The sequence below is a fragment of the Chlorocebus sabaeus genome, chromosome 11 (assembly GCF_047675955.1).
Source record: "Chlorocebus sabaeus isolate Y175 chromosome 11, mChlSab1.0.hap1, whole genome shotgun sequence".
NCBI classification, from domain to species: Eukaryota; Metazoa; Chordata; class Mammalia; order Primates; family Cercopithecidae; genus Chlorocebus; species Chlorocebus sabaeus.
The window spans coordinates 66,688,851-66,715,767 of NC_132914.1; the positions used below are offsets into that span (position 1 = coordinate 66,688,851).

At 38.8% G+C, this 26,917-nt stretch overlaps 1 protein-coding gene across 5 annotated transcripts in view; it reads left to right on the forward strand.

Annotated features, from left to right (window-relative positions):
• The first annotated feature begins 7,717 nt into the window (after nt 1-7,717).
• The window catches only part of FRS2 (fibroblast growth factor receptor substrate 2), a 110,391-nt gene continuing 91,191 nt past the window's right edge, over nt 7,718-26,917 (forward strand). For 4 of the 5 annotated variants that reach the window (XM_008003984.3, XM_008003985.3, XM_008003983.3 and 1 more), the window contains exon 1: nt 7,718-7,876. The gene's annotated coding sequence lies outside the window, so the exon portion shown is untranslated. Of the gene's footprint in view, nt 7,877-22,487; nt 22,584-26,917 lie in introns of all 5 variants that reach the window. The other variant, XM_037996824.2, reaches the window with a different exon arrangement.

Here is a 26,917-nt window from a genome sequence, read left to right on the forward strand (position 1 = left end):
AAAAAAACCCCATCTCTACTAAAAATACAAAAAAAAAAAAATTAGCTGGGTGTGGTGGCAGGCACCTGTAATTCCAGCTACTCAGGAGGCTGAGGTAGGAGAATTGCTTGAACCTGGGAGGTGGAGGTTGCAGTGAACCAAGATCACGCCATTGCACTCCAGCCTGGGAGACAAGAGTGAGACTTCATCTCAAAAAAAAAAAAAAGAAAGAAAGAAAGAAAAAAGAAAAATCGTAAGCACTAAAGAGCTTATGATCCATAGTAAATAGTATTTTACTGTTTAAGAATTAAAACCATGTTAAAATTAAATAGTATAAGGAAGTCCCAACAAGCTCTGATTTTTTTAATATCTATGCGTATGTAAAAACACAAATTTCTTTTTTTTCCCTTTTTTTGACATGTGTATAAGATCTTTATTATCAAAAGTTTCTCTAAGAATTTCACTTTGGTAATTTTTTTTTCATATCACATTGAAATTTTAACCACATTTTCCTCTTTCTATTTTGTGAATTACTTAATAATGATTGAAAAACACAAAATTCTTCAATTGTTGTTTTTGGTGGGGCCAGGCACAGTGGCACATGCCTGTAAGTCCAGTTACCTAGGGAGACTGAGGCAGGAGGATTGCTTGAGCCCAGCAATTTGAGATCAGCCCAGGCAACATTGTGAAACTCCATCTTTGGGGTGCTTTAAGCATATACTTTCATGTTTCCATTGGGTTTTCTTTATATGAATATAAATGCACAAATAAATGCCTGGAAAACAACACACCAAATCATTTATAGTGGTTACATCTGCGGAGAAGAATGGGCTGGGGAATGGGGAGCATTAGTGATGAAGAGGTACTTTTAAATTTTACTCATTTTTTTTCCTAATCATCTATAATAAAAATGTAGTCATTTATTACATACACAATGATTATAAGGAATAAAAATAGCTGGGCATGGTAGCTCATGCCCGTAGTCCCAACAGTTTGGGAGGCTAACCAGGGAAGATCACTTGAGCCTAGGACCAGCCTGGGCAACATGGCAAAACTGTATCTCTACAAAAAATATAAAAATTAGCTGGGCATGGTGGGGCACGCCTGTAGTGCCAGCTACTCAGGAGGCTGAGGTGGGAGGATCGCTTGAGCTTAGATGATCAAGGCTGCAGTGTTTGCGCCACTGCACATCAGCCTGGGTGACAGAGCAAGAACATGTCTCCAAAAAAGAAAAGAAAAGAAAAGAAAAAGGATAAACAGACTGGGAAAATGAAATTGAAATGTCTCACCTTTCCTTTTGATATCAAAGTTCAATATTAAAGAGCTTATATTTGATGAATATTAACATAGGAACCTAGAGGGCAGTGCCAATTATGCTCCAAGTTGAACAGATTGACTTACTATCCAATAACATGGCTAGACTGCTGCCCATTATTATTTTTTTTTTCAGCTATTGCTGCAAGTCATCACTGCTAATGTTCACTGAGCCCTTATAGTCTGCCAGCCACCAGTTCAGAGTTCTACATGTATTAATTTGTTGAACTCTCACAAAAATCCTGTGAGGTGGGTATTACTATTATTGTAATTTTTATAGTGAAGAGATAGAGGTCGGAGATTAGCTGTCTTGTATGAGCTGGATCACAGAGCCAGCAAGGGATGAAACTGAGATGCATCACTGGCAGTCTGACTTTAGATTCTACATAGGAAAGAGGAGGGGAGTAGAGCTAATCTGTGGTTTAAGATTTTTACTTGATTTAATAGTTGGTATATATACTTTTGTCTAATTGGGAGGTGACTAAAGGCATCTGGGTCTGGTTGATGTGTTGGTTGAAAATTACTATTATTATGAGGATGGTTATTATAGTATTTAGTAATTATGCAGTGCTTTATACTTCAAAGAACTATGCTGTATAATCATTTATTAGCTATGTCTCACAACATCTCTAAGATATAAAGATGCATTTATCATGCATTTTTTGCAGAAAGAGAAGCTGAGGAAGGGTAAGATGGCCAGTGTTTTGATAAAAAAAGGAGTAAGAGTGGATGGCAACTTCTTAAATTCCTGATACTACATAATTCAATGTGGACAACAGAAATTTAATTAATTTAAGTCTTTTAAGGGAAAGTGTCAGTTCCAATACTTTTTCGTGATATTTAGTTAAAAATTAAATGTAAAATACACCAAAGGTTGATGATCATTCCCTTTTAAGTTCTCTATTTTTGAGCTTTCTCTGCATTTGTGTCAATGTGACATTTTCGCTCAAATTCAACCTTGACATCTCCCATTTCTCCACGCAAGCACAATTTGACTAGAGATATTGGTTTTCAATGTCAATATTATATGGCTTCAAATTTCTTCCATTGTTTGTGAAACCACGTGCATAGGATTCGTTATGATAACTTTCAGTAGAAACAAACTTCTTGCAAGAACTATATGGGAATTAAAAGAAGTTTTAGACATCTGGCAGTTTGTCCATTTCAAAAATGAAGATTATAAACATGTCAATACGACTTGGGGAGGGAGGGGGAAAAGGATCTATGTGGGTTTATTATGGTGATCTATAAAAGGCCTGGAAGAGATTTATGCATTCTTCTATAAATCTGGTTGTCTCTTTCAGTTGGGAGGCAGTCATGGCCATGACACATGCAAAAGGATCAATAAATATTAGTTTAGTGGTTATGAGTGTGTCTCTGGGGACAGACTGCCTGGATTCTAATCCTGACCTCATCATTTGCTAGCTACCTGAACTAGCTTTGCTTGCGTCTCCATCCAGGAAAAAATAAATTAAAAAAAAAAAAAAAAAAAAAAGAATTATACCCTATAGGGCTGTTTGTCATCTATTTAAGTAATTGCTATTTTTCGTCTTTTGTCTTTCCAAGGCTGTTGACAAATAACATTAGCTACAACTCCATTAAAACGTGGTGGAAATGATATTTATAATTTGATGTCTGCACTTGCCTTGCCTGTTTAGAAATGGTACAACGTGGCCAGGCATGGTGGCTCACACCTGTAATCCCAGCACTTTGGGAGGCTGAGGCAGGCATTTCACCTGAAGTCAGGAGTTAGAGACCAGCCTGGTCCAACATGGTGAAACCTGGTCTCTACTAAAAATACAAAAATTAGCCAGGCGTGGTGGTGGGCACCTGTAATCCCAGCTACTCGGGAGACTGAGGCAGGAGAATCACTTGAACCTGGGAGGCAGAGGTTGCAGTGAGCTGAGATCATGCTGCTGCACTCCAGGTTAGGCGACAGAATGAGACTCTGTCTCAAAAAAAAAAAAAAAGGTACAATGTGGTACCCCACAATTGCTATCCCAGTAAAACAATTTAAAATTACCTCAAGGCTGGGCGTGGTGGCTCACGCCTGTAATCCCAGCACTTTGGGAGGCTGAGGCAGGTGGATCACGAGGTCAGGAGATCGAGACCATCCTGGCTAACATGGTGAAACTCCGTCTCTACTAAAAATACAAAAAATTAGGCGGGCGTGGTGGCAGGCGCCTGTAGTCCCAGCTACTCAGGAGGCTGAGGCAGGAGAATGGGGTGAACTTGGGAGATGGAGCTTCCAGTGAGCCAAGATTGCGCCACTGCACTCCAGCCTGGGCAACAGAGTGAGACTCCATCTCAAAAAACAAAAAACAAAAATAAAATAAAATTACCTCAAAATACATTGAATAGTTATGAGCACATGTGAAATCTATAAGGCAAAATTCCATACTTGTTTCTTTAAAACATCCATATGATCCCATATATCAGTGGTCTATCATAAAGATATCACATGTGGGTAAGGCCAACTCATTGCACTATTTGAAGAGAGATGCTACCTCTGAGCTAAAGTCACTGATGCCTTGTGGATGCATGTCAGATGTCTGCCAGAGTGTTTAAATTTTCAAGGGATGCCAGAAATTGGCATTTTTTTTTACGTGACATTTCTCAATTTTAAAATTTTGACTCAATTTATTTCTTGGTACAAAACTCTCTGGACCAAAAAATACATTTGTCAAATCTTCGCCATAAATATTTACACTAATACATATATACCAGTTACACTGTGCTTTTATTCAAAGCAAATGTTTTTAAGGCATGAATAAAAGATGAGGAAGACAAAATATAAAAAGGTCTTCAGAAACTCACAAGTCTAGTGGGGAGATAGGCAACAATGTCACAGAAGAGAGTGAAAAGTGTCACAGTAGAGAATGGAAGTTAGAACATAAGCTGGGTGGTTAGGATCAGGTCTGCATTAAACCAACAAAAACAAAGAACCCCATTATTTCAAAGCTTGGCAAAGGGTGGACACCCAAGTAGATGGCTCTTTTGTTTAACAAAACACCTTAATGGATTTTGGGGGTAGGGGCTATGCATAGTCAGGGCCACAGCCTTGCACAGTTCCAGGGGGCATCATTTGTGTTTGTCAGTTCTTGAGCATCATTCATGTTGTATTCTTTGTGAATAGTACCCCCTGGAATTGCACAACATGGTATTTGCGTCAGTAAAGGTGGCCTGGAGTCTGGCCTGAGATGAGGATTGAGAGTTAAATCCTTCTACACAATAAAGTAACAGGAATTTTAAGTCTTTCCTAGTGGGTAGAGGCAGGCAGGTAGAGGAATGCCTGGAATGGACAGAAGAAAAGGGTTAGGAGAAAAGACATCTCTAAGATGAGGATGTCAAGCCTGTAATCTCAGCACTTTGGGAGGCCGAGACGGGCGGATCATGAGATCAGGAGATCGAGACCATCCTGGCTAACACGGTGAAACCCCATCTCTACTAAAAAATACAAAAAACTAGCCGGGTGAGGTGGCGGGCGCCTGTAGTCCCAGCTACTCAGGAGGCTGAGGCAGGAGAATGGCGTAAACTCGGGAGGCGGAGCTTGCAGTGAGCTGAGATCCGGCCACTGCACTCCAACCTGGGTGACAGAGCGAGACTCCGTCTCAAAAAAAAAAAAAAAAAAAAAAAAAAAAAAGATGAGGATGGGCTAGCGATTTGGCAACAACCTGGAGCCAAAAGAGCCTGGTGATTTTTACAAGAGATGCATCCAATCCTCTGTCATCTTCTTTTACCTCCAGGAGACACTGGTATATGAAGTCAAACAACTTTTTCTTTGGCACTCTTCTTTATGAATCAGGAGATAATTGGGAAAGACTTCACCATCCAGGATCACACAGCAACACTTGCCTATACATACAATACCTTAATAACTTGCCTTTTTACTGTTTTTCTTTAAAAAGCGCAAAGTGCTTACACTTTCATTTCCTCATTTGTTCTGACATTCCAGTGTGGGTGGGGCAGATTTATGATAACATTATTTATAGATGAAGAAATCGAAATAGAGATTAAATCTCTTACTCAGTGTTGCATAGCTAGGGCGGTGGAGCCCACACTGGAATTTGGTTCTCCAGGCTCCAGCCATGAAGTGGAAAGAACATGAGTTTTGGAATTAGAGGGATCTTTGCACAATCCTGATTCTGCCCCTTAACAAGAATGTGGCCTTAAGTCAATTACTTCACCTAAGTCTCAGTTATCCTCATCTCTAAAATTAAGACCATAAAACCTCATAGCAATGTAGTGAAGATTAATTTAGAAAACGCGTGTAAAGCCTTGGCATAGAGTAATTCTCAAATAAGATTAGTTCTACCCCCAAACCAGTATTATCTGGTTAAATTTCAGCACAAATTTAAAGTAATCAAAATGAATCCTCCATTATAGTAATTTTTTTTCTAGCCTCATCTTTCACTGAGAGCCAAACATGAATAAAAATGCTTCAGTAGGTCATTTAATTCAATGGGAAGAAATTTTGCTCCAGTAAGAGTTATCCCTGTTGGAAAAAATTAGAAAAAAAGAGGAATATGTGGAAGACAAGATATTAATTCTTAATATCTTAGTTCTTAATATCTTATGCAGTGGTTCTTAAACTTGTCAGTATACCAGAATCCCCTGGAAGGCCTGTTAAAACACAGATTGCTGGGTCCCACCCCAGAGCTTCTGATTCATAAGATCTGGGGCAGGCCCAGTAATGTGCATCTGTAACAAGTTCACAGATGATGTTGAGAGGCTTAGTCCAGGGACTTCTAGGGGTGGGGCCCAGCAATCTGTTTTAACAAGCCCTTCAGGTGGTTCCGATGCAGTCTCAAATTTGAGAACCACTGGGATAATGGTGAAAGGCATCTGAGAATATGGTCTGCAAATTCAAATCCAGGCGGCTCCATTTACCAGTTAGATGACCAGATTAAATGACTAACCTCTAGCACCTCTGCATGCCACACAGAGCCTGGTAATGTCTGTGATTCAGGATTCCTCTCACTATCCCTTTAGGCCTTGAGTAAAAAGAGATGTCGGTGAGTCCTGCCAACCTACGCTGTTTTTTACTTCTTCACACCCTGAGACACAAAAGGTTGCTTGAATTTGAGTGTTACAGAAATATGTGCAAACACTTCTGTGATCACTAAAATAAAATAAATAAGACAGCCCTGTAAATAAAGCCAAGAGCAATGGCATTGTTTGCATCTTAAATTTGTAGTAATGGGTTTTCACCTTTTTTCATTTCCCCTGCCTTTCATAGTAGAAAAATTTTTTCATAGTAGAAAAATTTAAAAATCTCCTCCCCTCCCCCCCCGCCGTTTCAAGAGATGTTAGTACATTTGTTTTGCAGATAGTATGCATGCTAAGAGGCTTTTTTTTTTTTTCTTTCCCTGCATCCCAGATACAGAATCTGCCTCAGTTATCTGGTGCCTTTCTCATTTTGTGGCTGAGGAATCCTCCCCTCCTCCTTTCCGTCCCCTTTCCCTGTCTGATATGTAACTCTGTGGGACCTCATGCTATCACTGCACGGAGTTTCCCAAGCACCTGCATTTTTCCCGTTGTAAAAACCTCTACTCTTTCTTATTTCCTTAACTAATCTTTTCTATTGCCTATTGCTAATGAGGCATAAGAATCGTTGACTTTTATCCAGTGCCAGACACTGAAATGTTTATCATGCATTATCATTTTGGATTCCTACAATACAGAGATGATTTTATAACTTGCCAGGGTGAAAAAATAAAAGCAAATAAAAGGAGACAAGCGAAAAGACTCCAGGTCCCCACCCCAACCCCTCCACCCCAGCTCTAGCCTCTGTTGAAGTCGCCAGTGATGACAGAATATACGAATATAGTTTGAGTCCTGTCTTTAAATAATTTAAAAATCTTGTTATAGGTAGGTGAGATTTATACACACATGAATTAAAATAAAATCAAGCAGCCAACGTTTGTGATGTTGGGTTTGGTATCTTTGACCGTTTTTCTCCCCTGCAAGATGTAGATAACAGCACCAACCCCAAGGAGTTTGGGGATGATTAAATAAGTTAATGCACCCGAAGGGACTTAATAGTGCCTACCACGTAGTAAGCGTTCAATAAGTGTTAACTATTATCATTATTTTTTAAAGGAGGCAGATAGGAGCGTAGAGTACACTGAAGGGAGTCGGGAGGCCGGGTGTATGCGCTGGATTATTGCACGTAAATTCTCAGAGCCTCGGTTTCCTTATTTGTAAAATTAGGTGGCCGGAGTAAAACAACTCGAACAGCAGTTAAAGCAAAGGGTGCAGCAGCAGCCGGGGAACCGAGGAGGCACGGGGCGGAAAGGGTTAGCTAGGAGCCCAAAGGCTGATTTCTGGGCGCCCGGCGAGAGAGTCCCCGCCCCGCCTGGAAGGCCCTGGCAGCTCCGGGCTGAGAGCAGTTCCGGTGCCAAAACCCTTCCCTCCCCCGCTCCCCCGGAAGTGCTTTTCCAGGATTCGGGCCGGAGAGAGGCCTTGTAGGCACAGCGGCTGAGAGTCGATCTGCTCCAAGTAGGGGCTCCAGCCCAGTCGGAGTCTGGGGGTTCGCGCCCGCCGACCCGCGCTCTGCTCCCTCTCAGCACCTGGGCCGACGGTGAGTGGCTAGGGAAACGGACTGGGACGGCTGCGGGCCCGCGTCAGGGCTGGCGTTTTCGTGCCCCTGCTGCCCGCTTCGGGATCCGGGCTGAGGGCTCGGCTGCCGGCGTCCGGGGAAGGGGGTTGTCGACCGCCGCGGAGTTCTCCGAGCCAGCGGGACGGGAAGAAGAGGGCTGTGGGTCCATGGGGTGGGCGGGGCGGAGCCAGTAAGGGGGTTCCCGGAGCTGTTGTTGCTGTTGGGACTCGGGAGTGGGGATGGGCTGGGCCTCCGTCCGTCCGACCCCCTCATGTGTGCTCCCCCAAACCTCGCCGCTCCCCAGTTTGGTATTCTGTGTCTGGCCTGGGGTAGTAGCTGGACATGAGACTCAATCTTGGGCTCCAGTTCCCGACGTTTCGTCTCCTCTGGGTCTGTCCCGGGCTCGGTAATTAACCCGGGTCCCCGGGGTGTCGTCTTTTCACTCCAGGGTGGGGCGCTGCCTCTAAATGCCAGGGATCTTTTGCAGGGCTTTTCGTACAGATTTGCTTCTGGGTTGTCCGGGATCGATTTGGACTGGGCTCGGAAGCGGTTCTGGATACGTAGGTCGCTGTGGCACCAGCATGCTCTGTATCATCTTTACTCAGTTGAAAGCTCACTGAAGCTGTTGTTGAAGTAAACTTAAAAAAAAAAAAACAACAACTTGCTTAAGGAAAATCCGTAGTTTAGACACCCCCCCCCCGCCTTTTTTTTGCAGATATATTTTAAAAAATAAAGATGCTGTTCTCTTATCTGCACTGTTAATTCTTTTGGCTATCTGATGTCACAGTTGTATGATGAGTTCATTCAGAGGCTATACGAATTGATTGCAAAGAGTTGGACAATTATTATATCCTTTCTCCCAAAGTTTGTTTACCTTCATATTTGGAACTGTCATTTTTCTTAAAGAAAAATTGTTCTTGGATTTTCTTGAGAGATTCCTTACACTGTTAAAAACTGTTGCTGCAATGCAGAATTTCACACAGGTGAGCAGAGATGTTTTGTTTGTTTAAACTTATTCCGTGAAGTGTTTACTTCGGAAAAACTGAGGATTTCCTAGGGGAGAAAGTGATGTAGGTAGGTTTAGTGAACAGAATTTAGGTAATAAACTTTACTGCTGAAAGGTTTGTAGGAAATACGGGTTTTCCCCAATAAATGGTGATTTAAAAACTTTTTATAAGGGAATGCAGTTACTGCAGATTATTGCTATTAGCAGATGGCCACTGTTTTTGCAGCATAAAGTATACACAGATCACCTTCTTGAAACCAGTGACACTATCTGCACCTCTCATCTTGTGTGTAGATTAGGATTTATACTGTAATTTTTTGGGTACTTATGTCATTCTCTTTCCTCCCACCCCTGAAAGGGGAGGTGGTGTCATTAATCAGGAAAAATAGACTGAAGTGACAAGTTCAGTGAGCTTTCCTATGCAAAGGAAAATTTATTTCAAGGTTGTTGATTTTGAAGAGGCAAAGGGTAGATTTTTAAAGTCCTTGGAAAAAATTGTGGAGAGATTAGCTGCACAACTTTTCTTTTTCCTTTTCTTTTCTTTACTTTTCCTTCCTTTTATTTTTTCTTTTTCGAGACAGCTTCATTCTGCTGCCCAGGCTGCAGCGCAATGGCACCATCATAGCTCACTGCAGCCTCCAACTCCTGGACTCAAGCAATCCTTCTTTCTCAGACTCCTGAGTGGCTAGGGGCACCAACCACCACACCTGGCTAATTTTTTTTTTTTTTTTTTTCAGTAGAGCCGAGGTTTCACTATGTTGCCAGGCTGGTCTTGAACTCCTGGGCTCAAGTGACCCTCCCATCTCGGCCTTCCAAAGTGCTGGGGTTACAATTGTGAGCCACCATGCCCAGCCTATTTGCACAACTTTTAAATTTAAATAGAAACTGTAGATTCAACATGTGAAGTACTTAATTATTTAGAGCATAAGATTGGAATATTGGAATTGAGAGAATCTGGAAAAATAGTTAAGTTAGGTGTAGTTACAGATTTGCAGGTATGACTGTGTTTTGAAGGGAAATATTTCAAGAGATTTAAGAGCAGAGAAAGGTGGGGAAAATCAGATACTGATTGTATTTTTATATTATACAAGTCAATTCAACAGATACTGAGCATTTGCTGTGCATCAAGCTATGTTAAGCAATAAAGGAGCAAATAAAGGTACAGGCATAACAGGTGAGTTTCATGTTTTGGTAATAATTTCTGAAATCATGAAGAGTTGAGTTGTATTCTTTAGGCATACTAAAAATTTTTTTTTAATTGGGACTTAACTGGCGATGGGTGTTGAGTGCTTAATGAAAAGTGCTATACTAGGCATTTTAGGATATAAAGATTAAATTTTTGGTTTTTAGAAATTTGAAATCTAGAAGAGGATATGAGATTTGTGTAAACATTTACAACGTAAACATTCGTAAATACTTATGTGGGTGGTTTAAGGTAAAGTTTGGAGTAAATTATACAAAAGAAGAAAGGGTTCATTTTTAGCTTGAGTAATGGAAATTTGTGGAGATAGCTCAGAAGCTACTATTTATTGAGCATTTACTGAACAGACTCAATGCTAGTTGCTGTTTACAACATTTTCTTAGCTTCACAGCAATATGTAAGTAGCTTAATGATGAGGACAGTGAGACTGAAATATGTTAAGTTACTTGCCTGGGCTATGTGGCTGGCAGTAACAGCCCCAATTTGAATCCAAATCTGTCTGGTGCCAAAACCTGTGTGTTTCTCCTGCATCATGTTGCTTCCCAATAAACTGGTAACCTGAGTTTAATGTTACAGAGATTAAGATTTTTCTAAGACAAAGATTTATGGATTGGGAGTAGGTGGGTGAAGAAGGCCTTTCAAATAAAGAGAATGATGTGAGCAGAAGTATGGAGGTGGAAAAGTTCATTGTGTACTTGGAGAAAAGTTAGTGGACCAGATTACCTGGAATATACTGTTCATTTGGGGAATTAGAGATGAGGTTTGAATTTTAAGTTGGGGTGGGATTGTGGAACATGTTTAAGTGCTGCTTTTAGAAGTTTGACATTTGGGGAAAAAAGTTGGACATTTGGGAGGTAATGAGGAGTTACTAAGGTCTAATAGAGTAGTGTGCAGAATGATTTGATGTGGAAAACTGACATTCAATATAGTATTAATACTGGGCAAGGGCAGTGGTAACAGAATTAGAGCACAGGCTCTGCAGGACTTCAATGTAGTAAGTGGGTGGCGGGGAGGAGGGGATTTTTGGAGCAGGTTTGGAGGAGATGGAAGTTGAAGATTACACTTTTGTTTTTGAGACAGAGTCTCGCTCTATTGCCAGGCTGGAGTGCAGTGATGTGATCTCGGCTCACTGCAACCTCCGCCTCCTGGGTTCAAGTGATTCTCCTGCCTAGCTTCCCAAATAGCTAGGACTACAGGTGCTCGCTACCACGCCCAGCTAATTTTTTGTATTTTTAGTAGAGATGGGGTTTCACCATGTTGGCCAGGATGGTCTCGATCTCTTGACCTTGTGATCCGCCCACCTCAGCCTCCCAAAGTGCTGGGATTACAGGTGTGAGCCACCGTGCGTGGCCGAAGATTGCACTTTTTAAGTGTCAGCAATGTTGATGGTGGTACTCTTACTAGAAATATGGGCAAGGAGGTACATAATGAGATGAGTTTTGGATTTGTTGACTTTTTATATACTTGCCAAATGCTGGAAATGTCCAAAGGCTTTTAGAAATGTGGATTTGTGGTTCAGGAGAGAGGTCAGCACTAAGGCATATATTAAACATGGGTTTAGTGAATAATACTAATAGGTGTATTAGTTGAATCTGTGTAAGAACATGGAAGTGCCAAGGGAGAATGTAGAGTGGACAGAAAAACAAACCACTTCTGTTTTAAATGGCATGTGTTTGAAACAGAAGGAAATACGCTAAATGATTTATTTTATGCAGTGGGTAAAGAATTTGGTAGTCTGTGTACTGCTTCTTCACACTTTAGGTTCATGTGGAGTAGAAAGAATCTGATCATTAAAAGTCCAATTGAGAAATACAGTTTTCTTGCCCTTGATAGCAAGAATACTATGCTATCATTACCCTATTTCAGGGAAGACAAACTACTTCAGACTCATTTCATCCAGAGTGTCAGATTTGGTTACTTAAAAGCTATATTAGGTTGTTTCTTTTGGACATTTGTTTGGCAAGTGGTATGTGAGGAGTTGGAAGCAAATCTCTGATACAGTATTTCTCTTATTTATGTGTATGCCATTGATTTTAGTTTCAATATCAAGAACCTCTGAATATTCAAAGATAATATTTATATCTCATTAAGGCTGTTAATATTGTTTTTTATAGAAAATGGCATTTAATTACATATTTTTCTTCCAACTCTATTTTAGTTGAGTAGTTTTGGATTATAATGTTTGGATTACATTAGAGGGATAGAATAAGATACTTTTATCCATTATATAATAACACATATGAAAGTTACATATTTTATTTTGGAAACTAAGAAGTGTAAATTTATAGAATTTCATGTGGTTTTCTGTTTAGGTATTTAAATAGGGGGAACTTGAGTATTAATGTGTGAAAGATTGTAATAGTTTGCAGAATGAGGCTTAGAGTTGTAACTTTTTGAGGGCAAGTTTATTATTTTCAGACTGAGTTACCATGGAAGTGTTTATTTCCTTCTTGAGAATTAATACATTCCTTTTGTTTTTCAGGAATATGTTTTCCACTGTATCACAGGCACTTGGGAATGTCGAAAGAGTCCTGTCTCAGTGTTGTTGGAGGCAGGGGGTTTTGTGTGTGCTTTGTCTGGGCTGTTTGGCTTAGTTTCAGTAAGCCTGGTATTAATGAGGCAAAGGTCAGGAGTTCCATTTAGCTTCGGTCTAAATGATGGCCAGGGAGTACACCCCTCACTCCCTCCAGCTGTCTTGGAAATTCCTTGGTTGTCATTGGTCACAAAGGTGACTAGATGAGGGTGGATCATTATACCATTGGAAGAATATTAGAGGAAACTTAGAATAATGGCTGGGACCTCTGACTCTAGAATTAGATAGACCCGTGTCAAAATCCTTGGTGTTCGACCTTGGGAGAGTCCCTAAACTTCTCCAAGCTTACATTTCCTCATTATTGAATAGGTTAATACTTGGTTTAGGCATTACATATCATCACTTTCCTTTTCTAAGTGGGAGCAAGCCACTTAAGCTTGTGGCTCCCAAAATGCTGGACTGTGGAGTAGTGTCTGTTCATGACGGAGTTTTCCTTTGAGTGAAAGGAGAATGTAGTTAAGTTTCTTTAAAGCTAAATCTATTGATGTTTTTTTTTCTAAAATTGTCTTTTACCATTTTTGATGGGCACTTAGTTCTTTTATGAAGTAGTGGTGATTGGTAATTGGTTTTTTAAATGTCGTTGGCAGAATAAAAGTTGGCAGTCCTATGCTGGTCACCCTCTCCTTCCTTGTGCCCCTTTTTAAAGATTATGGTTCTGTGAAATCCTAAAATCTTGGCTTAAACAGAATCTGAAGGATTGGAGGAGACTTTTCATCCACATATTTATGCATATTAAAGAAGGTTTGGGGTACATTCTGCCCTTGTGTTAGCCTACAGAGGCTGTATTATGATTCTCGCCACCATTGAATTTAATTTTGTCAAGATTCACAGTCAATACTTACAACACATTTCAAGGAGCAGTTCAGACTGTTTTCAGTTGAGTTCACACAAGTGGCTCCAAATTACTTGTTTAAGACTGTGTTTCTCAACCAGAGCCTCAGGAGAAAACTGGTGAACTGTGGGCGCTGCCTGGGGGTGCTGCTTTAAGTTATTACTCTGTTGATTAGCCAACAAGATAAATAACTCGCCTTTGACATAGTGAAGCTGCAGAAATTGGCTTTCCATTTCACTTCTTCTGCAGGAAAGATAGAGCAAGAAAAGCCTTTTTATTAATATAGCAAGTAAACCTTGTACAAATATCAGTATTCAAAATGCTTTCTAGAGAAAGAATAGTGCAGCACTGTGCATAATGGATTATGTAAGTGGAGCCACAGAAGTCTTCCTGGGGACACAAACCAATTATTAACATAAGTGCTTATTGAAATTGCATCAGTTTTCTAGATGAGAAGCTTATTGACTCCCTGGTTCACTTGGGTGGGCAGGTGGGTGGGGCATGGGGGTGGGGAACTTAAGGTGCAAACCTAGCCTAGGCGACTGTTAAATTAAGGCTTAACATTTGTTTCTTTTGAGTGTTTTTGGTTGGGTAATTTTAAAAGTTGGGAATGCTATAGAAATATTTGAATTTTGTTAGAATGCCTAAAGCAAAATGTTCGGGTTAAGTTGAAATAGCTTGGACCCTCTGTTAATTTTAAAGAAAACTGAGTTTGCTGCTTTAGATATTAAAATGATATGGGTTTATAGAGTTATGTTGTGTATCATTGTTTCTGGTAAATAAAAAATGTTTAATTCATTTATTTTAACAGTGTTTAAATTTTTCTCTTAAAGTACTTCCAATGGCAGAAATGTGGATGAATGGTACCCTCAGAAGTCTAGGAATGCAGCCCAAAGTGTGCCTGCTGTAAATTGAAGTTTTTGAGGCCTGTAGGGTTTTATATTTTAAAATTTATATAAATGTTGCATTTTGCTATCTTACATGTATGTAGACAGTATTTTAAAATACTCTCAACTAAAATTGGTGCTTCTAAGAGAGAGTGCAGTGTTCATCCTGTGGCTTTTTATATCCCTATGACATGGCTTGTATCACTGGTTAGTAGTACTGTGATTAACTATTTAATAGTAGCCATTTATTCATTTATTTTTAAACCCTGTGTCTGATGGTTTTTGTTGGAACATAGGAGATGGTAAGCAATTTCTGATACTTTCTATGTATTTTTTACAAATAGCAAGCTGTTTTAAATACTACTAAGCAACTGTAATTTCATAGAAATAAAATGACTTTTATGGGGGATTTAATCCATTAAAATTTTTTTTTCTGTGTAAGAGTTTAAAATTATCAATGTATTTCTGTCATAATAAAATATGGTAGTACTGTCTAATAGAGCTTTCTGAAATGATGGAAATGTTCTATGTCTATGCTGTTCAATATGGTGGCCCATATATAGCTTCTGAGCACTTAAAATATATCTAGTGTTACAGGAGAACTGAATTTTTAATTGAATTTAATTTTAATTAATTTAAATGTGAATAACCACATGTGGCTAGTGACTACTGTATTAGTGCAGCTCTGTAAGGTTAGGATGACAAGAGAAAAGAGAAATCAGACATCTTCATGCCACCTCTCACCTCACATGTAGGCAGATTAGGCACTCAGTAAGTATTTGTTGAATGAAATAATTCATCTTTTTATTGTTTGAATTTTGAAGACCAGTGTTTGTGAAGTATTCTAGATTTTTGGGGAGGAGCCATAGATTTTTGAATTTTTTTCTTCTGTATTGATTTTCAGAATTTACTTTTATTCTTACAAAGACATACATCATTGTGTGTGTGTGTGTGTGTGTGTGTGTGTATGTAAAGAATTATATAATGAACTACCATGTATGACCAACCACTTTAAAAAACAGAACACTGCCAGCACCTGTGATGGCCCTTCATGTTTCTCACTACTTGTGATCTCTGACATACTCTTTAAGTAACCACCATCTGAATTTTATATTAATCATTACCTTGTTTTTCTTTTTAATTTTATGTGAATGTCTTTTTTTTTTTTTAACATTTCCCTGTCTTGAAGTTTAGAAGTTAAACTCTATGTCGCTTTATTTTAGTTCTCCCTGACCTCCAACAAATGAGATATTTTTGTTTTAAACACTGTTAACTTTGATTTGCCTATACACTGTATTTACAGATGTCTGCTTATTCTCATTTGCATCTGAGACCTCTGATCTGGGACCATTTTTCTTTGTTTGAAGTACATCTTTTAGAATTTTCCCTAGGGAGGGTGTGTTGGAAAACTTTTTATTTGTTGGAAAATGGCTTTTTCTTAGTCTCATTCCTGAAACTGGTTTTCCTGAATATAGATTCTAGATTAGCAGTTGTTTTTTTCTTTGCTCATTATAGATTTTATTTCATTCTCTTCTGGCTTTTATTGCTGTTGAAAAATACGCAGTGTAATTGACAGTCCTTTATAGTTAATCTGTTGTTTCTTTTTTTCTTTGTTTTGAGACTGAGTCTTGCTCTGTTGCCAGGCTGGAGTGCAGTGGCACGATCTCAGCTCCCTGCAGCCTCTGCCTTCCGGGTTCAAGCGATTCTCCTGTCTCAAGGCCTCCTGAGTAGCTGGGATTACGGGCATGTGCCATCATGCCCAGCTAATTTTTGTATTTTTAGTAGAGACGGGGTTTCACCATGTTAGCCAGGTGGTTTCCATCTCCTGACCTCATCCTCCTCCTGCCTCAGCCTCCCAGAGTGCTGGGATTACAGGTGTGAGCCACCGTGCCCAGCCTAATCTGTTGTTTCTTTATAGCTAGTTTTAGAACCACTTCTTTGTCCTTGGTGATCTGCATTTTCATTTTTATGTTTGGAAGTTGATTTCTTTGTATTTATCATGCTTGGTATTAACTAGGTTTTGGAATCTGAAGATTAATGTCTTTCAACAATTTTGGAGAAATTTTGGCCTTTTTCTCAAATTTTGTCTTCCACATTTTCTGTCTGGAACTTGTATTTGAAGTATGTTAGATCTTCTTACTCTACCTCTGTGTCTCTTAACATGTCTTTATATTGTCCATTTCTTTATCTTTGTGTATTGTATTGTGTTCTGGATACTTTCCTTGAAGTTAGCTACTTCTCTCTTCAACTGTGTTCAACCAGTTTATTGAATTTAAAAATTTTTTGTTTTAACTATTATACCCATTTTTTTCATTATAGTAAAATACACATAACATAGAATTTACCATTTAACCATTTTTAAGTGTACAGTTCGGTGGCATTAAGTACATTCACATCATTGTGCATCTGTCACCACTACTGATCTCCATAACTTTTTCGTCATCATGAACCAAAATTTGTACCCATTAGACAGTAATTCCTTATTTCCTCTTTTCTCTAGCTCCTGGCAACCACTATTTGAGTTTCTGCCTCTACAGATGTGACTATTCTAAGTACTTTATAGAAGTGGAATCATAAAATATTTGTCTTTTTGTGTCTGCTTTCTTTTACTTAGCATGTTTTCTAGGTTAGTCTATGTTATAGCATGTTCATTGAGTTTTATAAATTTATTTATGTTAGAGATGGGGGCTTGCTATATTGCCCAGGCTGGAGTGCAGTGACTCTTCATAGGGGCGATCATAGCACACTACAACCTCAAATTTCTGAACTCAAGTCATCTTCCTGTCTGAGCTTCCCCAGTATCTGGGAGCACAGGCAAGTGCCACTGCACCTGGCTGTTGAGTTTCTTAAAATTTCATTTATTATATATTTTTGTTTCTGGATATTTTATTCAGTTCCTTAAGACTATCTAATCCTTTTTTTGGGTATTCTTTTTCCTTTTCTTGGTTATATTCTCAGTTTCTTTTATTTCCTAAAAATCTATTAAATATACTTATTTTACATTTTGTGCCTGATAATCCAGTATCTGAAGTCTTTGCAGATGTGATTCTGCTGTTTGTTTCTGCCGGCTGTTGCTTATGGTGCCGTGCCTTCTTGTCTTGTAATTTTTGACTGTGAAGTTCTTAAAACTTTATATTAGTTTTGCAGAGTGATTTTTAGTAGTGCTTAAAAATTTTGTTGTTTAGAGCTTATAAGTAAATGCCTGGAGAATAGTGTGCTGTTTTCTTAAACTTTTTATTTTGAAATGATTTCAAACTTACAGGAAAGTTGCAAGAATAGTACAGTAGACCTCTGTTATACGCTTTATCCATATTCACTAATTTTTAACATTTTGCCATATTTTTCTTTTTGCATACACACATTTATTTTTTTGTGAACCGTTGAAGAGTAGGTTGTATGCCTTTTACCTCAGGATGTATTTCCTAAGAATAAGGGTATTCTCTTAAGATAATCACAGTACCATCATGAAAGTCCAAATTCCAGAATTTTTTTTTTTTTGAGATAAGGTCTCTTCCTGTTGTCCAGGCTGGAGTGCAGTGGCATAGCAACAACTCACTGCAACCTCGAACTCCTAGGCTCGAGATACTCATGCCTCAGCCTCCTGAGTAGCTGGAACTACAGGCACACTCAACCATGCCCAGCTAAGTTTTTTAAAGATTTTGTAGAGATGGTGTCTCACTATGTTGACCAGGCTGGTCTCAAACTCTTGGGCTCAAGCTATCCTGTCTCGGCCTCCCAAAGTTCTGGAATTACAGGCATAAGCCACCAAACCTGGCCCAAGAATTTTAACATTGATACAGTACTTTACACTTTACATTCCCATTTTGGTAATTTGATCACGTATTGTATTTTAGTCTCCTTTAATTTGGGGAGAGTTCCTTAGCAGTTCTTTGTCTTTCATGCAATTGAAGAGTATAGGTCATTTATTTTATGGAAGATTTTTCAACTTGGGCTTGTCTGATTTGATCTGATTAGTGTTTTGATTGTAGTCAGGTTATCTTTAGTCAGAATGTTACAAAAGTGATGTTTTCTTCTCAGATTATCACATCTGGAGATACATAATGCCCACTTGCCCCTCATTAGTGATTTTAATTTTGGTCAAGATGTTGTCTGGTTCATCTATCTATTCTATAGTTACTATTTTTCCCTTGTAACTAATAGGCAGTCTGCCTAGAGGTATCTTAGTGTTTTATGTTTTTTTTTTTCTCAATGAAAACTAAGTGTAGTAATAACATACCTTATATTTGTGTAGTGCTGTCTATATATACATATATAATGTATATGTAATTGTGTATATATAATTGTTGAGAGTTTAAGGCTTGTGTAGAAGAGGTTTTTGATACTTTGCATAACTCTAGCTAAGATTTGTCGGATCAAAAAGTCGATAGAGTTGCACATAGCAAAGAAAATTCTGAAGCATTAGGTGACAAAAATTAGTGAGGCAGATTTTTTGATACCAGATCATTTCTTTTTATTAAACAATCCTTTAAGATTTGAGTGATTAGAGGAGGTGACTTAAGGTTTTCCCGAGGTAAACTTTTACGTTGATGTTATGGGAGTGTTTGTTAATATAATCCTTTGATCTGGTAAATTGGTAGAAGCTGGGCTCGTTTTCCCCTGTAACCCTCTACCTCTCATTCCCAGTTATAGCTGGAGAGACTTGGGCATTGAACCTTGGTTAAAACATGAATTCATCCATTGACTGACTGAGTCAGTAGATAGTTATTGGGAGCCTACTATATATTAGGCATTGTGTTAAAATGTTTAATTAAGACAGATGTGATTGCTGTCCTGGAGCACAGTCCAGAGGTAATAAGCTTTTATATCCTTTGTGTGTAGTAGTCATTTATATATTTAAAGTGAATGTGTGTAAGAAAATATCGTTTATATCTGTTGAAACTGTTTTCTGGCAAGGAAGAAAGTTCCAAGGGCTCTTACTTAATAAATTACATTGTAAGTATAGGCTTTGAGGTTCAAAACTATTCAGTTAAGCATGTTCTGAAAATTGACTGATATTTTCATTTAAATTGAAGCCTTTTATTAAAACCTGACTTAAGTAAATTACATTCAATCTAAAGATGGCCATTTGCCTTCTGTGGGGTTTTGTGAATAGTTAATAGGTTAGTGCCTTGAAAGCTACATGTTACAGGGCTCATTTTACATTCCCACATCTCCCACTCTCAGGAAAGTTTAATGTTATACATGCTAGTGCATCTATTATTTTAACATTTTATTTTGAAATAGACTCACAGGAAGTTGGAAAGTAATAGTCCTGCATACCTTCACTTGGTTTTCCCAATGAAAACATCTTATATAGATGTCATTTATGAACACAAAAAAATTGACATCAATACATTACTGTTAATGAGACAACATATGGTATACAGATTTCACCACTTTTCAAACCTGAAGTTCCTTGTGTGTGCATGTGTATATATAGTTCTGTGTAATTTTATCCTATGTGTAATTTTATAGAAACAATACCACAATCAAGATACAAAATTGTTGCATCACCATGAAAGAACTCCTTAGCACTACCTCTTTGTAGTTACAATGCCCCGTGCCCCCCAACCACTAGTTTTGTCATTTTGAGAATGTTGCATGAAGTCATGTAGTATGTAATCTTTGGAGATTCATGTTTTAAAAATGTAATTTGTTTTAATTCAAAAAGTGAAATCTCAGAAAGTTTACAAAAATAGAAAAAAATTCTTAATTCTCAGTCAATTTTGGAGTTTTTATCGCCTTTTTCATATACATTTTATATCACAGTATATGCTCAATTTTGTTTGCTGCTTTTTACAAACTTTATATTAAGTATTTTCCATGTCACCATCCATCATATTTGGTTTTTGCTATCATAAGAAATGTTGCAAAATATATAAAAAGAAATTAAGCTTAAAAAGAGAAATATTGCAGAAAACACCTTTGAGTATATGGATTTCTTCATATTTCTAGTTATTTCCTTAAGATAGATTGCCAGGTATGATTTTTGAGTCAAAGGATATGAGAGTTTTTTAGTCTTGAAATGTGGTTAAATTGCTTCTCAAAAGGATAGTATTACTAGTACTGTTTCACTGTATTCTTTTAGATTGGGTATTAGTGCTGCTTTCCCCTTCCCCCAACTTAGTAGGTGAGAAAGGTACTTCATTGTTGTGGTTTTAGAGTGCATTTCTTTAGGTAGCAGGTTTTTCATGAAGAGTAAAATTGATTATAATGTCATAATGACATGAACTTTAAAAAATGTGATATTGGTTTTAATTAATTGGAAAACCATTTTTTTTTTTTTTTTTTTTTTTGGAGACAGAGTCTCGTTCTGTCGCCCAGGCTAGAGTGCAGTGGCGCGATCTCAGCTCACTGCCAGCCCCGCCTCCCTGGTTCACACCATTCTCCTGCCTCAGCCTCCTGAGTAGCTGGGAACTACAGGCGCCTGCCACCACGCCCGGCTGAGTTTTTGTATTTTTAGTAGAGATGGGGTTTCACCAGGTTAACCAGGATGGTCTTGATCTCCTGACCTCATGATCCTCCCACCTTGGCCTCTCAGAGTGCTGGGATTACAGGTGTGAGCTGAGCCACTGCACCTGGCCTGGAAAAACTTTTTGCACAGTTTTGAGCTAGAGGTTGAATCACCACATCCTTCTCTTTAGCTTACAGGTTTACCTACAAAATGATTGCCAGTTTCTACATTGCTTCTCCATTGCTTTTTATCATTATCTCCTAGTTACTCTCCTCAATTTGGATTCTCGACCTTTCTTCCTGTCTGCTCCCTGTTCAAAGGGCTGCTGCTTCCTCCACTGGTACCACGCCAGCGCCTCATTCATTTTTCCTATGTTGTCAGTTTCAAGTGCCTAGTCATGCTGACATGTTAATACATTACTGTAGCCTTATCTTTATAGTTAAGTATACCCCTGGGAGACTACAGTCTCCTGGAGCTCTCAAGAGTATTGGCCTTTACTTTTTTTGATGGCTGTAAAACAGGAATTTATATGGCTAATAATGTCTAAAGTCTGTATGTGTAACATACATGAATACAAAAATAAAATAACAAGAAAATTGTGCATCTTTTACTTTTCTGTATGTCTTGGGAGACAGCAGTACTGTATTGTTAGAGCAGCAGATAATTATGGTAACAACAGAAGACATTAAAACCTGCCAGGCATGGTGACTTGCACCTGTGGTCCCAGCTACTTGAGAGGCTGAGGTGGAAGGATCACTTGAACCCAGGAGTTCAACACTAGCCTGGGCAACATAGTAAGACCGCATCTTAAACACACACACACACACACACACACACACACACACACACAAACAACTCTTAAAGTAAAAGAGAAGGTTTTTTATTTATTTGTTTATTTAGAGATGGAGTCTTGCTCTTGTCACCCAGGCTGGCGTGCAGTGGTGCGATCTCGGCTAACTGCAACCTCCACCTCCCAAGTTCAGGCGATTCTCCTGGCTCAGCCTCCTGAGTAGCTGGTATTACAGGTGCCTGCCTTCATGCTCGGCTAATTTTTGTATTTTTAGTAGAGATGAGGTTTCACCATGTTGGCCGGGGTGGTCTGGAGCTCCTGACCTTAGGTAATCCACCCCCCTCGGCCTCCCAAAGTGCTGGGATTACAGGCATGAGCCACCATGCCTGACCTAAACAGGTTTTAATTGAATACTTACTAAGATTCAGACACTGTACTTAAGTGCATGTTTTCCAGTCTTCACAATAATTCTATAAATTTTGAGGTAGCCACATATGAAGATCCTCTATGTGATATATTGAGTAGATACTTGAAAATGTTGGTTACAAGGAATCATAAAAAATAACATTTTTTATTTTAACTAGAATATACATTCCTTCACTTTTTCCCTATAGCATCAAGATTTTTGTTTGTGGATGGGTCCTTTGATTAGAGTTCTGGATTGCCTTTTTTGGCATAATCCACAGCCATGCAGCATTATCCATTAAGTATCCTAAGAGATTCTCTTTTTTATGGAGAAGAGAGAACATAAGGCACTTTCAGTGTAATACAAGCATACCTCATTTTTTTTGTGTTTTGCAGATAATTCCTTTTTTTTTTTTTTTTAACAGATTGAAGATTTGTGGCAACCCTGTATTCAGAATTCTGTATCAGTGCCATTTTTCCAGCCAGCATGTACTTACTTCGTGTCTCTGGGTCACATTTTGGTAATTCTCACAGTATTTGAAACTTTTTATCATTTTTCTATCTGTTTTGGTGATCTTTGATGTCACTATTGTAATTGTTTTGGAGCACCTCAAACCGTGCCCATATAGAATGGTGAACTTGATCAATAAATGTGTGTGTTCTCACTGCTCCACCGAATGGTTGTTTCCGCATCTCTTTCCCTCTCCTCAGGGTTCCCTATTTCCTGTACTGAGACCCCAAATATTGAAATTAGGCCAGTTAGTCCTATGATGGCCTCTGAGTGTTCAAGTGAAAGGAGGAGTCACACATCTCTCACTTTAAATCAAAAGCTAGAAATGATTAAGGTTAGGGAGGAAGGCATGTTGAAAGAGAAGCATCTTGTGCCAGTTAGGTTGTAAATGCAAAGGCACAAGTTCTTGAAGGAAATGAAAAGTGCTACTCCAGTGAACATCCAGATGATAAGAAAGTGAAAGTCTTATTGCTGGTATGGAGAAGGTTTTAGTGGCCTGAATAGAAGATCAAACCTGCCATAACATTCCCTTAAGCCAAAGCCTCATCCAGAGCAAGGCCCTAATTCTGTTCAATTGTATGCTGAGAGAGGTGAGGAAGCTGCAGAAAAAAGGTCTGAAGCTAGAAGAGGTTGGTTCATGAGGTTTAAGGGAAGAAGCCATCTATATAACATAAAAATGCAAGGGGGAGCAGCAAATGCTGATGTAGAAGCTGCAGCAAGTTACCTAGAATAACTTATTTATTTATCATTTTTCTTAGAATTTTGTTTTATTGTTATATAGATGAGGGCTTGCTATATTGCCCAGACTGGTCTCGAACTCCTGGGCTCGCCTCCTTATGCACCAGAACCACAGGCCTGAGCCAACATGCCTCCCCAGAAGAACTAATTTAGATAATTGATGAAGGTGACTACCCTGAACAACAAATTTTTAATGTAGGTGAAACAGCTTTCTATTGCAAGATGCCATCTAGGACTTTCATAGCTGGAGAGAAATCTGTGCTTGGTTTGAAAGCTTCAAAGGACAGGCTGACTCTCTACTTCGGGGATAATGCAGCTGGTGACTTGAAGTTAACATTCACCATTCCAGAAGTCCTAGGGCCCCTTAAGAATGATGGTAAATCTACTCTGTGCTTTATAAATAGAACAACAAAGTCTAGATAACAGCACATCTCTTTACAACATAGTTTATTGAATATTTTAAGCCCACTGTTGAGACCTACTGCCCGTAAGAAAAGATTTCTTTGAAAATATTACTACTCACTGACAATGTACATGGTCACTCAAGAGCCGTGATGGGGATGTACAAGATTAATGTTTTCATGCCTACTAACACATCTGTTCTTGTAGTCCATAGATTGAGGAGTAATTTTGACTTTCAAGTCTTACTGTTTAAGAAATACTATTTTGTAACACTATAGGTGCCATAGGTAGTGATTCTTCTGATGGATCTCTGCAAAGTAAATTGAAAACCTTCTGGAAAGGATTCACTATTCCAGATGTCATTAAGAACATCTTAATGTCGACCTTGTGTTTGCCCTTGTGATTTATGGGCAGAGGTAAAAATATCAACAGTAGCAGGAGTTTGGAAGAAGTTGATTCCAGCTCTCATAGATCTCTCTGAGAGATTGAAGACTTCGGTGGAGGAAGTAACAGCATATATGGTGAACATTGCAAAAGGATTAGAATTAGAACTAGAGCTTGAGGATGTGACTGAATTGCTGCAATCTTATGGTCAAACTTTAACGGATAAGGAATTGGTTCTTAGGAATGAGCAAATAATAGTTTCTGAGATGGAATCTACTCCTGATGGAGATTTTGGGAACATTGTTAAAGTGGTAACAAAAGATTTAGAATATTACGTAAATTGAGTTGATAAAGCAGTGGCAGGGTTTGAGAGGATTGACGACTCCAATTTTGAAAGAAGTTCTATTGTGGGTAAAATGCAGTAAATTAGCACCACATGCTACAGAGAAACTTTTTGTGAAAGGAAAAGTCATTTGATGCGGCAAGTGATTGTTGCCTTAAGAAATTGCCCCAGCCACCCCAGCCTTTAGCAACCACCACTGTGATCAGTCAGCAGCTGTAACCTTGAGACAAAACCCTACACTAGCAAAAAGATGACCACTTGCTGAAGGCTCAGATGATCATTAGCATTTTTTAGTAATAAAGTATTTTAAAATTTAGGTATGTGTGTTTTTTTAAAGCCATAATGCCATTGCACACTTAATGGACTATGGTACAGTGTAAACATAACTTTTGTATGCCCTGGGAAACCAAAAAATTTGTGACTTGCTTTACTGCAAAATTTGCTTTATTGCTGTGGTCTGGAACAGAACCCGCAATATCTTTGAGGTATACTTGTATATAAAATCCTTCTACGTTTTCATGCTTTTCCTCCTACTTAAAGCTGTTTTGACGTACACCTAATTCCATAATAACTTTAAAAAATACTAGCCGCTGAATCTTTTTGAGCTTTTCAACATAATTTTCACAGAAACAACCTCTTTTTCCTCATAATTCAGTTCATATGATCTTACATTACATAATTACAATAACAAGTACAGTTGGTATAAACTGGTTTGGGAACGGACAGCTGGCTCTTATTAAACATTAAGTGCAGAAGGGTAGGGACATGTGAAGAAAGTGGTCTGCTTAGAAGACCACTAGGTATCGGTGATGAGCCTGTGTTGGGCATTAGGGAGTGATTTATGGAGGGATTGGAGAGCTTTATTTTTGTAAGTTTGATACAGTAGAAGTCTGTTAAAGAGTTTCTACTGAATTATTATTCCTCTTTCCATTTTATAGATGAAAAAACTGAGGCTTCAGAGAGTTAAGTAACCTTCCCAAGGTCAGGCAGGTGATAATAATGGAGCCCCAGGATTTTTACCTAGATCTGTACAGGTTCAAATATAGCATGTACTCTTCACCTTCTGTGCAGGTGTTTGATGCCTTTTAGGGAATCTGATTTACTCAGTCAATAGGTAATCTTGAGTGGTCTTCAGGTAGTGTTTGGGATAGAGTTCTGTAAGTTGTCCCACATCTTAGATACTGGCTTCATTTTGCTCCTTGGTTCTTTTTTTGCACCAACTCTGTGTAAGAAAAATGAGGGTACCTTCCAGGATAAAAATTAAGCTTATAAGGCTTGGTTAGGTGACTTCTGCCTGTAATCCCAGCCCTTTTGGAGGCTGAGGTGGGAAGATTGCTTGAGCTCACGAGTTCAAGACCAGCCTGGGCAACATGGTGAAATCCCATCTCTACAGAAATACAAAAAATTACCTGGGTGTGGTGGTGTACACCTGTAATTCCAGCTACTCAGGAGGCTAAGGTGGGAGGATTGCTTGAGCCCTGGAGGTCAAGGCTGCAGTGAACCATGATCGCGCCACTGGATTCCAGCCTGAGTAACCCTGTCTCAGAAAAAAAATTAAGCTTACAATTATTTGTTTTGTATTGACTATGTCTTTGTGAGAGTTATGGCTAAGACCTTTACTTATAAACTGCTGAGGTCATTCTGAAGTGAAAGAATGTGAAGGGCAAAAATGGAGTGTGGAGAGCACAGCCATAAACTTTACTCTTCGTCCTGTTAGATTTCCTTAAGTTTGGGATCTGATCAGTCATCTTGATGTCATTACTTATTTCATGAGGTATCAATTGAGCCATTAGGGTTTAAAGAAAAGAAAAATACACACACACACACACACACACACACACACACACACATATCTGTAGTTCTTTGGTATCTTTCTGTCCTCATCTAGCACACACAAATGTTTTTCCTGATTAAACTTAACTGTTTTGTCCGTACTTAGAGCCTGGTGTTTTTAGTTGGCGTTTTGCTTTCCTAGAACATTTGGAAAAAAAATGAAATTACTCTATTTTTCATTAATTTTCAGATGCTGGCATCCAAAAATTTTCTACAAAATAAAATATATTTATTATTATTATTATTATTATTTTTGAGATGGAGTCTCGCTCTGCCACCAGGCTGGAGTGCAGTGGCACAATCTCGACTCACTGCAACCTCTGCCTCCTGAGTTCAAGCGATTCTCCTGCCTCAGCCTCCCGAGAAGCTGGGACTACAGGTGCATGCCACCATGCCCAGCTAATTTTTGTAGTTTTGGTAGAGACAGAGTTTCACCATGTTGGCCAGAAGAGTCTCGATCTCTTGACTTTGTGATCCAATTGCCTCGGCCTCCCAAAGTGCTGGGATTACAGGCGTGAACCACTGCACCTGGCCAAAATATATTTATTATTTATTGGGTTTTCTGTTTTTATTAATGATGGCTGTAACCCCAACCAGAGCTGCTAATCATCATGTGATAACTGGCATTAGCACGTTGAGGTTTT